General features: G+C 36.9%; 1 pseudogene; it reads right to left on the bottom strand.

Moving 5' to 3' along the window:
- Positions 1-2,582: 2,582 nt before the first annotated feature.
- LOC114216500 (60 kDa heat shock protein, mitochondrial-like) lies at positions 2,583-4,486 on the bottom strand (annotated as a pseudogene).
- Between the last annotated feature and the right edge of the window lie 7,792 nt (positions 4,487-12,278).

Here is a 12,278-nt window from a genome sequence, read left to right as displayed (position 1 = left end):
TTGTGTTCTATGATAAAAGCCTAGAGATTATTTTTGTTCCCTAACATGTATCAAGCTTATATATAGTCTCTGTTTCTATATGTGTGTGTATATTTATTCATCTTGTCACTACTTTTTAAAACTCTTGAAACATGCCATATGTATATTAAAGTGTGCAAAGTGCACTAATATTAAGTCTACAGATTGATGGATTTTACATAGCTATGTACCTGTGTTACTACTATGCAGAGCAAGATATGGAACATTTCCAGTCTCTAAGATGTTCCCCTTATATCTCTTCCCTGTCAATAATCTTATGGTTTTTAATATTTAAAAAATTTTGCCTTTATGGTAAGGAGCTTCTAAAAAGGAATGAGGTTTTTTTTCATTTTTAAAATTATTTATTTATTTATTTATTTTTAGAAGGGAAGTATTTTGAAGGGCAATTCCAATCTTTTAAAATTTCCTGGAAGTATTAATAATTATGACAAAAAAGAAAAACCTCTGTACAATACTGAATAATGCAATGAAGTATAATAATGATATTGTAAGTAATAAACTTCATTATATGATCACTGAAATGAAACAGAATTGCAATGTGGAAACCTCATGCAATTCTATCCAAATCTCCCACCTGCGAACCAAAAAATGGAGCTGCCACACGGGCTGGTGAGTGGTCTATTGGTCATGTTGCCAGGCAACCTCAGTCAGTATCAGAGATACCCAATTGAGCAGCAAAGACTCGGACTAGAAGGTATCTTAGAAACAGAAGGGTCCAGCTGAAGGAGAGGGAGAGAAGGAGGAGAGAGAAAAATAGAGTGCCACTTGAACACTTATCCATGTTAGTCATGACCACAAACAATTTTTTTTTTTTTTTTTTTTGCCTAGCAACATGCAGCTAGCTTAGAGCAAAATTCTTTGGGTTTCTAGTCCCTTCACTGTGTTTTCCTCTTTCATTGTGTCCACAGGCACGAGTGTGGAGGCTTGGTAAACTGCATCATCATTAATTTTTAGGAGGGAAGGATGTTCTGCGAGTCATTTTCAGCACATTCAAACCATGTTAACTAAAAGTTCCTTGAGATTTTCATCATACAGTATTATATGTGATTCAGTCATGCTTAAAATAACCTGATTTTTACATTGATATACTTTCTTTAAAAAAAATGGAAAGTACAAGATAAAATACTCACCACCTGAAATCAGCCCTCTTCGTGGAAGGTAAAGGTAAAAAGGAAGGGAGAGGGAGGCAGGTGTAAGCCCCTCTGGGCAGGCATTAGAGGAGATGATGTGCACCAAGCAAACAGGGAAAGAATCTGGGATGATGACCTCGGCTGCACCCTCCGATCTGAGATGCAACTTCTATGTATTTTCCTAGAAAGCTATCTTCCATTCTCCATGGCTTTCTATAAAACCTTTTCTACTGTACTGTGCTCTCACCCTACACTACTCGCCTTCCTTCCTGTTTAACTGATGGCATACAGAGAAAATAGCCTCTGTGAGATAGGAAGCTCCTAATAATTTATCACTCTCCCTGACTTCTTTCATTCTTCCCTTCCGATGCTTCTTCCCCTTATAAGCCAATGCCTTCATGCATGCTCTGGATCTTACACCTGTATGTGTTCTAAAGCCCTGATTTGAGGAGTATTTTCTTTCTCTTCTGTATTCTCAGCCTTCTCCCTCTCTCCTGATTTCTTTCCATTGACATTAGACATGTCAAAGGATCTTTCCCCTTAAAAACAAACATTTACCTGTGCACGAATCCTCCCTATAGTCCAAGTCCACTTTCAGCTGCACAGAAACTCTTGTCTCTGCTCACAACTAGATGTTTCCAAGAATATCTATATTCTCTGTCTCAAATCTGCATCCTCCATTATTCACACCTCAACACACTGACTCACTTTTTCTGTTTGTCTGAAACTCTTCTTTCTAAAGTCACAAAGTGAGTCCTGGAGCTATACACAGACTATATACCTTTGATCTCTTTGCATAACTTTGTACCATCTCTACACTGTATGCAATTATTCTTACTCTCCACAGAAAGGCTGCTTCTTAATTTTTCATCTGGTTATGGCAAGCACTAAAATCCTGATTTTTGACAGAATAATAGTTACAATGCCTCAGTGATTTAAGTTGAAAGCAGTACATCGGTAGATGGCTCTTGCGCTGTTATCCGGAATGTACAAATGTCTTTTTATTCAAAAATACAAAGTAAATGATCTGTAGGTATGGGCAATGACAGCAGTAAAGCATTATATGTTGTCAAATCAGTAATGGATGCTTATAGTGATTTTCTTAAATATCGGCCTTTTTTTTTTTAAAGATTTATTTATTCATCTTGGGAGGGGGCAGAGGGAGAGAGAGAATCCTCAAGCAGACTCCCCGCTGAGCCTGGAGCCAGTTGCGGGACTTGATCTCATGACCCTGAGATCATGACCTGAGCCACAATCAAGAGTTGGCCGCTTAACTGACTAAGCCACCCAGACACCTGGCCAGCCTTTTCTTCAGTCATTTTCTTCAGCTGACTTCTCTGAAGTTATTTTGAGGAGCTCTGCCTTGATCTTCCTCTCACAGCTCATTAATAATGGTGAAGCACTATTCTAGAACTAGAACATGCCCCCTCCCATACCACCTCCTATTCTACCCATTGCGCCCGTTCCAAGGTCCTTTTTTTCTTTAGGAATTCCAGTGGTTACAACTTCTGCTTTAGTTAACAGAGCAACCACTTCAGCTGCATTCAGTAAAGCAGTTCTTACAATCTTAGTTGGATCAGTGATTCATTTTTCCACCATATTCACAAAATCTCCAAGCATAGTGTCATAACTAGCTAACTTTGCATAATTTTCTCAACTGTCAATGCTCTTTCAACACTGGAATTCTTAGCAATGGTCATTGAAGGAATTTTGAGTGTCCTCTTAATAATTTCTGTAGCAAGTTTTTGATCTTCATTAGCTGGAGTGATTGAATCCAAGGCTGGAATGTGCCGAAGCAGGGCGCAAGCCCCTCTCAGAACACTGAGGGCACCTGAAACTCTGTCTTTTTTTCATTCACTTTATTATCACTTGTCTCACCAACCTTCAGCACAGCTACTCCATCTCAGAGTTTGCCAGACGTTCATTCAGCCTTTTCTTTTCATATTCACTGGTTGAAATATCTAACTGCTCAATGATTTCTTGAATACATTTTTCAGTTTTGGCTTTGTCATCTTTTCCTTTAAAAGTGTGGCATCATTTTTGGTCACAGTGACCTCTCCTACTTTTCCTAGGTTGTGAGGCTAAACATCTTTAAGATTTAGAGTCAATCCTTCTTCTGCAAACATTGTACCATCAGTAGCAATAGCCATGTCTTTAAGCTGGTTCTTTCTACTGTCACCAAAACCTGGAGCTTTGGCTGCTACAACCTGAAAACCAACTTTTAGCCTATCTAAACCACTGTACTCAGAGCTTCTCCATCAGTATCTTCAGCAATTATGACCAAGGGTTTATGATGAGCATTGGAAGTTTCAAAAGCAGGTCCAATGGACTGGACACTAGGAATTTTCTTTTCACTCGGTAGAACATAGGCATCTTGGAATTCACATTTCTGACCTCTTTTTTTTTAAGTTTTATTTTAGAGAGAGAGCATGTGTGCACAAGTGGAGGAAGGGGCAGAGGGAGAGTGAGAGAGAGAGATGGAGAAAAACAGACTCACCGCTGAGTGCAGAACCCAACCCAGGGCTCGATCCCACCACCCTGAGATCATGACCTGAGCCAAAATCAAGAGTCCAAAACTTAACCGACTGGGCCACCCAGGCACCCCCACATTTCTGAGCTTTTGATATATTAATAAGGTATGGAGAAATATAACCTCGATCAGACTTCATATCTTCAATAATGTCTAATTCATCATTTTGTGTTTTTCCATCCTTTACTGTGATGATGTCCTTTCTCCCAAGCATTTTCATTGCATCAGAGATAATGTTGCAAATTTCTTTGTTTCCATTTGCAGAAATCATGGCAACCTGAGCAATGTCTTCAGGGGTTGTCACAGATTTAGACTGCTTCCTAAGTTCAGCAATTACAGCATCAACAGCTAGTGTTACACCTGTCCTGATTTCCACAGGATTAGCCCCTTTGCTAATCTTCTCAAAGCCTTCCTTGGCAACAGAGTGTGCCAGGGCAGTATCAGTCGTGGTGCCATCCCCAGCCTCTCCATTTGTGTTATTGGCAACATCTTGAACAAGTTTAGCACCAGTATGTTTATATTTATCTTGTAAGTCAGTGGACTTTGCAATGATCACACCATCTTTTGTTACTCTGGAATTTCCCCACCTCTGTTAAGTAATCACTGTTCTTCCCTTTGGCTCCATAGTAATGGCTACAGCATTGGCTAAATGGTCTACGCCTTGAAGCATTAAGGCTTGGGCATCTATACCAAATTTTACATCTTTGGCATAGGCCCGAGTGAGATGAGGAGCCAGGGCCCTGGACACTGGCCTAATTTGGCAAAGGACTGCTGGTAATTGAAGCATTTCTGTGGAATGATGGCAGAGTGTGCGGGCAGCGAGGCAGGCCGTCAGAAGCAAGTGAAGGCATAAAATCAGTACTCTTAACGGTGATGTTGGCCCCAGAAATCTTAATCTTCAACAGGTCTTTGATTTTATCTGGGATTGCTGTATTATAAGCTCAGTGAAGTAAGTTGTCCCAACCATCTAGCATAGTGCTAAGAGCATTTAGGCACTTCAGTTTGTCAAATGAGTGAAATAAATAGCTTATATATAAATGAATCTTGAATGTGTTTCTCTTTTCAAGTTGTAATAAATTATTTTGCTCATCATACTATTGATCACAGTGATAGCAATGGCTAATATGTATTGGTTAGTTACTATGTGCCAGTTCTTATGATTCTCATTTTATACATATAATCTTTACCATGACCTTACAAGTAGGTATTGCTCTTATTGCCACTTTGTAAACATGAGAACAACTGAGTTTAGCAGGGAAATTGATCTCTCCAATATCTCCAAATGAAAGGGTGGTAGAGGTGGGACCTGAATCAAAGTCTGTGTCATACCCCTAACTGTACTATATAGAGGTGGATTTTTAGTAAAACAACAACAACAACAACAACAACAACAAAGCAACACTTTTTATATTTCTGGTTCTTTGATACAAACATTTATTGTTGTGATACCTTTGCCATTACTTAGTCTCTTCAATACCTCAGAACTGGCATATGACTATAAGCACAGTCTTTCTTAGGTGTCAACAATTATCATTTTGGTTTGGCATGAAGAGAGAATTTAGAATATGCATTCAGGGAGCATCTGGGTGGCTCAGCTGGTTAGATGTCTGACTCTTGATTTTGGCTCAGGTGATGGGATCAGGGGTCTTGGGATCAATCCCTGTGGCAGGTTCTGTGATCAGTAGGGAGTCTGCTTGAGGATTTTCTCTCTCCCTCTCTCTATCTGTCCCTCCCGCTGCTCGCATTCTCACACTCTCTCTCTCTCAAAAAAAAAAAAAAAAAAAAAGAAAAAAGAATGTGCATTCAGGTTTGGGCTAAGAGAAAAGGAGCTTCTGTAAAATGGTAGGTGGAGATAATGGAGGAATATTGGGACGGCCAGAAGATATGGTGTTGTCTCCAAAGAAGAGAAAGGAAATACAGGGAAGTTGGGGAAAGAATGGGAGAAACAACTGACAAATGTATCCTACAGAGCCAATTGCAAATTGAAAAGAAAAATTCTGGCTAGTGACTTTTATAAGTGAAAAAAAAGGAGAATATAGAGAGGAAATGAGATGAATGAAGAAGGAAAATAAAAATGTGATGGAGAGAAACATGACTTAAGTATGATCAAAGAGAAATATAATTTCATAAAATGAGAAGAGAGGGAATAACCAGGAATTAAAAATGGCATAAAGAAAAATATCCAATGTATCACTAATAGGTTTCATTGACTCAGATTGCTGCCTTTGTAGGTATCTGCCAGAAATGTGAAGCAAAAAGAAAAATAAAATGTTGATTGCCGTTCTGCTGGGGTGGAGCTGAATGGAAGTGGGAAATCTGAGAATTTTTATACTGATTATGGTTTTTTGCAGGAGAGGAATCATACCAGCATTTTCTTTCTCAGTTTGCTCACTGTTTTATTCCACTGAAGTTAATAGGAGATTTTGGAATGGAGTATACTTACTGATTTGTTTGGATATCAATCAGTGGTTAGAATGTATTTAACTATGCTTATCAAAATCAAAAGAAAACATTATAACAATTTAGCCGCATACAGTGGAGCCTTTCCTTGGACAAATCAGATGTTATTGATCTTGAAGCTTTATACTTTTGCTATTTGACGTATAAAACTATAAAAGCTTTGCAGAAAATTTACGAGTTTTTGCTTTTGGAACTTGAATCTTGACTCAAAAATAAACTATAATAAGAAAAACTGTCTATTATTAACTTGTTTCTCACGGCTCTAATGTAAACTATAAAGATCTCATTTCTAGAAAAGAAATCTAACAGTTAAGGTAAAATTGAGTACGGTGATAATCATTTCTGTCCTGCCCCACTCTGTTCCCCAGCCTCCCACCATATTCCCCATATCTAATTTCTGGTAAATAATACTGAAAGAAAACTTGTCTCCAGAAATTGATTTAATTGGCAGTGATTGGTACAAAGTGATAAATGGACATACAATTTTTTGTGACCCAGAGACATAATATTATCTAATTATTGCATTAAAATGAGAATTAAGGTGATTTAAAATAGCATTTTTAGATTAGACATTTAAAAACAGACTATAGGATAGATTATATTTCTTATACACTACATCTTCTTTTTAAATTTTTCTTTTGTCTGAATAAAAGCAAATAATAGGGTGCCTTCTTTTAACAGGGAGGTTGTTTTTGCTCATGGTAATTTGATTTTTGAATCTAATTCATTTTGTCATTAACTCAATAATGATTTTTTTCAGATTACAGTATACTATTGATAGGAGACCATGTTCTTCTGTAGCAGCAATCACTGTAGTTCTCAGGTACTTCAGTTAGTATGCCATTTTAATCTAAATCATATAGAAAGGAAGAACCTTTTGGGGTTCAAGTAGGTATGTCTTTAATATATTAAAATTTCTTTACATAAGTGACATATACAATTCATTCATGTTGTTTCTTTTGTAAAAACTTAGGCGGATTTGATGACATGTAGGCTGCAACAGTGACAGTGATAGGAAGTGAAGTAGTCTTCCCTAATTTCAATGACTGCTTTTAAATACTGGTCCTGATGGTTTTGGGAAGGTATTTATTTGGAACAAAAACCACAAATGCAACCAGAAAAGATAGCTCCTGAATCTTGCATGAGACTCCAGGTTTGGAAAGTTAGCCAATTTCTTGAAAAGAGTTTTAATAGAATTTGACATGGGTGTAAACTTTTATCTTTCCAAAGTCACATAGATTCTGTAACACTGGAGACTTTTGGAAACGAGAGAAAAATCTGGAAACAGAATACTTAAATCAGACTTTATTGTATTTTTAAATTTTTAATTAACTAAAAAATTTATTCATTTATTTTAGGAGAGGGTGGGGAAGGGCAGAGGGAGAGGAGAGAGAGAATTTCAAACAGACTCCCCACTGAGCATGCCCCCCCCCAACATGGGGCTCAATCCCAAGACCCTCAGATCATGACCTGAGATGAAATCAAGAGTCAGACATCTAACCAACTGAGCTACCCAGGTGCCCCCAAAATCAGCCATTATTTTAACGATAAGTTCTGCCCTCCTTTTCATTCTCATTTACTCTGTTTTGTGAACAACTTTTGACAATCTTTGAGTCTGATACTATTTGTTACACTTCATCATAACTGTGTGTGTGCCCATGTACTCACATATGCATGTGCACAAGTGTCACGTAACTAAGGATTTTATTCTTTATCACTATTACATGGTGCTTTTCTTACTTGCTTTCAAATAAAACATATGTTTCTCATAATTCAGATAATATATGCTATTTCTGGATAATTTGAAAATTAGAAAAAATAATAGGAAGAATTGCAAAACAAAAAAATCCACACATTCCCACCTATTCTTTCTAGTACTTTTATAAAAATAAGTAAAAAAAAGTTGTGATTATAGTGTATAAACAACGGTGTATGTTAATTTGTTGAATTTTATAGTGTCTTATAAGCTTTTTTCATGTTACTGCAAAATTGCATAATATGCTATCAATTAGTTATGTATCTATTTTGAACTCTTTTAAATAAATAATGCCCTCATACCATTTCCATGTATAAAGCCTTTAATATGGGGTTTTTATTTTTTAAAATTTAAATTCAAGTTAGTTAACATATAGTATAGTATAGGTTTCAGGAGTAGAATTTAGTGATTTATCACCTACCTATAACACCCAGTGCTCATCCCAACAAGTGCCCTCCTTAATACCCATCACATATCTAGCCCATCCCCCCAACCACCTCCTCTCCAGCAACCCTCAGTTTGTTCTCTATAGTTAAGAGTCTCTTATGGTTTGCCTCCCTCTCTGTTTTTGTCTTATTTTATTTTTCCTTCCCTTCCCCTATGTTCATCTGTTTTGTTTCTTAAATTCCACATATGAGTGAAATCATATGATATTTATCTTTCTCTGACTGACTTATTTCACTTAGCATAATACACTCTAGTTCCATCCATGTTGTTGCAAATGGCAACATTTCATTCTTTTTGATGGCTGAAATTCCATTGTGTGTGTGTGTGTGTGTGTGTGTGTACCACTTCTTTATCTCTTCATCAGTCGATGGACATTTGGGCTCCTTCCAAAATTTGGCTATCATTGATAGTGCTGCTATAAACATTGGGGTGCATATGCCCCTTTGAATCAGCATTTTTGTATCCTTTGGATAAATACCTAGTAGCGCAGTTGCTGCATCCTAAGGTAGTTCTATTTTTAACTTTTTGAGGAACCTCCATATTGTATTCCAGAGTAGCTACACCAGTTTGTATTCCTGCCAACAATGTAAGAGGGTTCCCCTTTCTCTGCATCCTCAACCAACATCTGTTTTTTCATGAGTTGTTAATTTTAGCCATTCTGACAGGTGTAAGGTGGTATCTCATCCTGGTTTTAATTTGTATTTCCATGATCATGAGTAATGTTGAGCATTTTTTTATATTGTCTGTTAGCTATTTGTATGTCTTCTTTGGAGAAATGTGTGCTCATGTCTTCTGTCCATTTCTTAACTGGATTATTTATTTTTGGGGTGTTGATTTTGATGAGTTCCTTATAGATTCTGGATACTAGCCCTTTAGCTGATATGTCATTTGCAAATATCTTCTTCCATTCTCTCGGTTGTGTTTTAGTTCTGTTGATTGTTTTCTTCACTGTGCTGAAGGCTTTTATCTTGGTGAGGTCCCAGTAGTTCATTTTTGCTTTTGTTTCCCTTGCCTCCGGTGATGTGTCTAGTAAGAAGTTGCTACGGCTAAGGTCAACTGAGGTTGCTGCTTGCTTTCTCCTCTAGGATTTTGATGGTTTTCTGTTTCACACTTAGGTCTTTCATCCATTTTGAACTTATTTTTGTGTATGGTGTAAGAAAGTGGTCTAGTTTCATGCTTTTGCATGTGGCTGTCCAGTTTTCCCAACACCATTTGTTGAAGAGACTGCCTTTTTTCCACTGGATATTCTTTCCTGCTTTGTCAAAGATTAGTTGACCATACGGTTGTGGGTCCATTTCTGGTTTCTCTATTCTGTTCCATTGATCTATGTGGCTGTTTTTGTGCCAGTACCATATACTCTCTTGATGATTACAGCTTTGTAATACAGTCTGAAGTCTGGGATCATGATGACTCTTGCTTTTCTTTTCTTTTTCAACTACTTTGGCTATTCAGGTTCTTTTATGGTTCCATACAAGTTTTAGGATTGTTTGTTCTAGTTCTGTGAAAACTGCTGGTGTTATTTTGATCATGATTGTATTGAATGTGTAGATTGGTTTGGGTAGTGTAGATATTTTAGTTTTTCTAATCCATGAGCATGGAATGTTTTTCCATTTCTTTGTGTCTTCTTTCGTTTCTTTCATAGGTGTCCTATAACTTTCAGCATACAGATCTTTTACCTCTTTGGTTAGGTTTATTCCTAGGTATCTTATGTTTTTTTGGCAATTGTAAATGGGATCAATTCCTTGATTTCTCTTTCTGCTGCTTCATTATTGGTGTATAGAAGTGCAACAGATTTCTGTACATTGATTTTATATCTTACAACTTTGCTAAATTCATGTATCAGTTCTAGCAATTTTTCGGTAGAGTCTTTCAGGTTTTCTACATAGGACATCATGTCATCTGTGAAGCATGAAAGTTTGACTTCTTCTTGCAGATTTGGGTGCCTTTTATTTCTTTTTGTTGTCTGATTGCTGAGACTAGGACTTCCAGTACTGAGTTGAACAGCAGTGATGAGAGTGGACATCCCTGTCTTGTTCCTGACCACAGAGGAAAAACTCTCATATTTTCCCCATTAAGGATGATATTCACTGTAGATCTTTCATATAGGCCTTTACGATGTTGAGGTATGTTTCTTCTATCCCTATCTTCTTGAGGGTTTTTTATCAAGAAAGGATTCTGTATTTTGTCAAATGCTTTTTCTGCATCTATTGAGAGAATCATATGGTTCTTATCCTTTCTTTCATTAATGTGGTGTATCATATTGATTGATTTGTGGATATTGAACCACCCTGCAGCTCAGGAACAAATCCCACTTGATCATGGTGAATAATCCTTTCAATGTACTGTAGGATTCAATTTGCTAATATCTTGTTGAGAATTTTTGTATCCATGTTCATCAGGGATGCTATGCTGGTCTATAATGCTCCTTTTTAGTGGGGTCTTTGTCTTTTTGGGATCAAGGTAATGCTGGCCTCATAGATTGAATTAGTTTTCCTTTCATTTCTATTTTTTGCAACAGCTTCAGAAGAATAGGAATTAATTCTTCCTTAAATATCTGGTAGAATTCCCCTGGGAAGCCATCTGGCCCCGGGCTCTTGTTTGTTGGGAGATTTTTGATTACTGACTCAATTTCTTTACTGGTCATGGGGTCTGTTCAAATTTTCTATTTCTTACTGTTTCAGTTTTGGTAGTTTATACGTTTCTAGGTATTTATCCATTTCTTCCAGATTGCCCAATTTGTTGGCATATAATTGCTCATAATATTCTTTTATAATTGTTTGTATTTCTATGGTGTTGGTTGTGATCTCTCTTCTTTCATTTGTGATTTTATTTGGGTCCTTTCTCTTTTCTTTTTGGTAAGTCTAGGTAGAGGTTTATCAGTTTTGTTAATTCTTTCAAAAAACCAGCTCCTAGTTTCATTCATCTGTTTTACTGCTTTTTTGATTTCTATATTATTTATTTCTTCTCTAATCTTCATTATTTCCCTTCTACTGGATTTTGGCTTTGTTTGCTATTCTTTTTCCAGCTCCTTTAGGTGTAAGGTTAGGTTGTGTATTTGACACTTTTCTTGCTTCTTGAGGAAGGCCTATATTGCTATACCTTTCCCTCTTAGGATCAACTTTGGTGGGTCCCAAAGGTTTTGGACTGTTGTGTTTTCATTTTCATTTGCTTCCATGTATTTTTTAAATTTCTTCTTTAATTTCCTCATTACCCATTCATTCTTTAGGAGGATGTTCTTTAACCTCTATGTATTTGTGGTCTTCCCAAATTTTTTCCTGTAGTTGACTTCAAGTTTTATAGTGCTGTGCTCTAAAAATGTGCATGGTATGATCTTAATCTTTTTGTACTTGTTGAGGCCTGATTTGTGGCCCAGTATGTGATCTATCCTGGAGAATATTCAAATTGCACTCAAAAAGAATGTGTATTCTGCTGCTTTAGGATGAAATGCTCTGAATATATCTGTTAAGTCCATCTGGACCTGTTTGTCACTCAAAGCCATTGTTTCTTGTTGATCTTCTGCTTAGATGATCTGTCCATTGCTGTGAGTGGGATGTTAAAGTCCCCTACTATTATGGTATTATTCAGTGAGTTTCTTTAAGTTTGTTATCAATTGATCTATATATCTGGCTGCTCCCAAGTTGGGGGCATAAATATTTACAATTGTTAGATCTTCTTGTTGGATAGACCCCTTTCTTATGATATAGTGCCCTTCTTCATCTCTTATTACACTCTTTGGTTTAAAATCTAGTTTATCTTATATAAGTATGGCTACTCCAGCTTTCCTTTGACGTCCATTAACATGATAGATGGTTCTCCACCCCTACCTTTCAATCTGGAGATGTCTTTGGGTCAAAAATGCGTCTCTTGTAAACAGAGAATTCATGGGTCTTATTTTTTCAACCATCTGATACCCCAT

Source organism: Eumetopias jubatus, unplaced genomic scaffold (genome assembly GCF_037043125.1).
Source record: "Eumetopias jubatus isolate StellerSeaLion01/CBP00866 unplaced genomic scaffold, mEumJub1_p1.0 scaffold_3, whole genome shotgun sequence".
NCBI lineage: Eukaryota > Metazoa > Chordata > Mammalia > Carnivora > Otariidae > Eumetopias > Eumetopias jubatus.
This window is presented reverse-complemented; position numbering and strand designations above follow the sequence as displayed.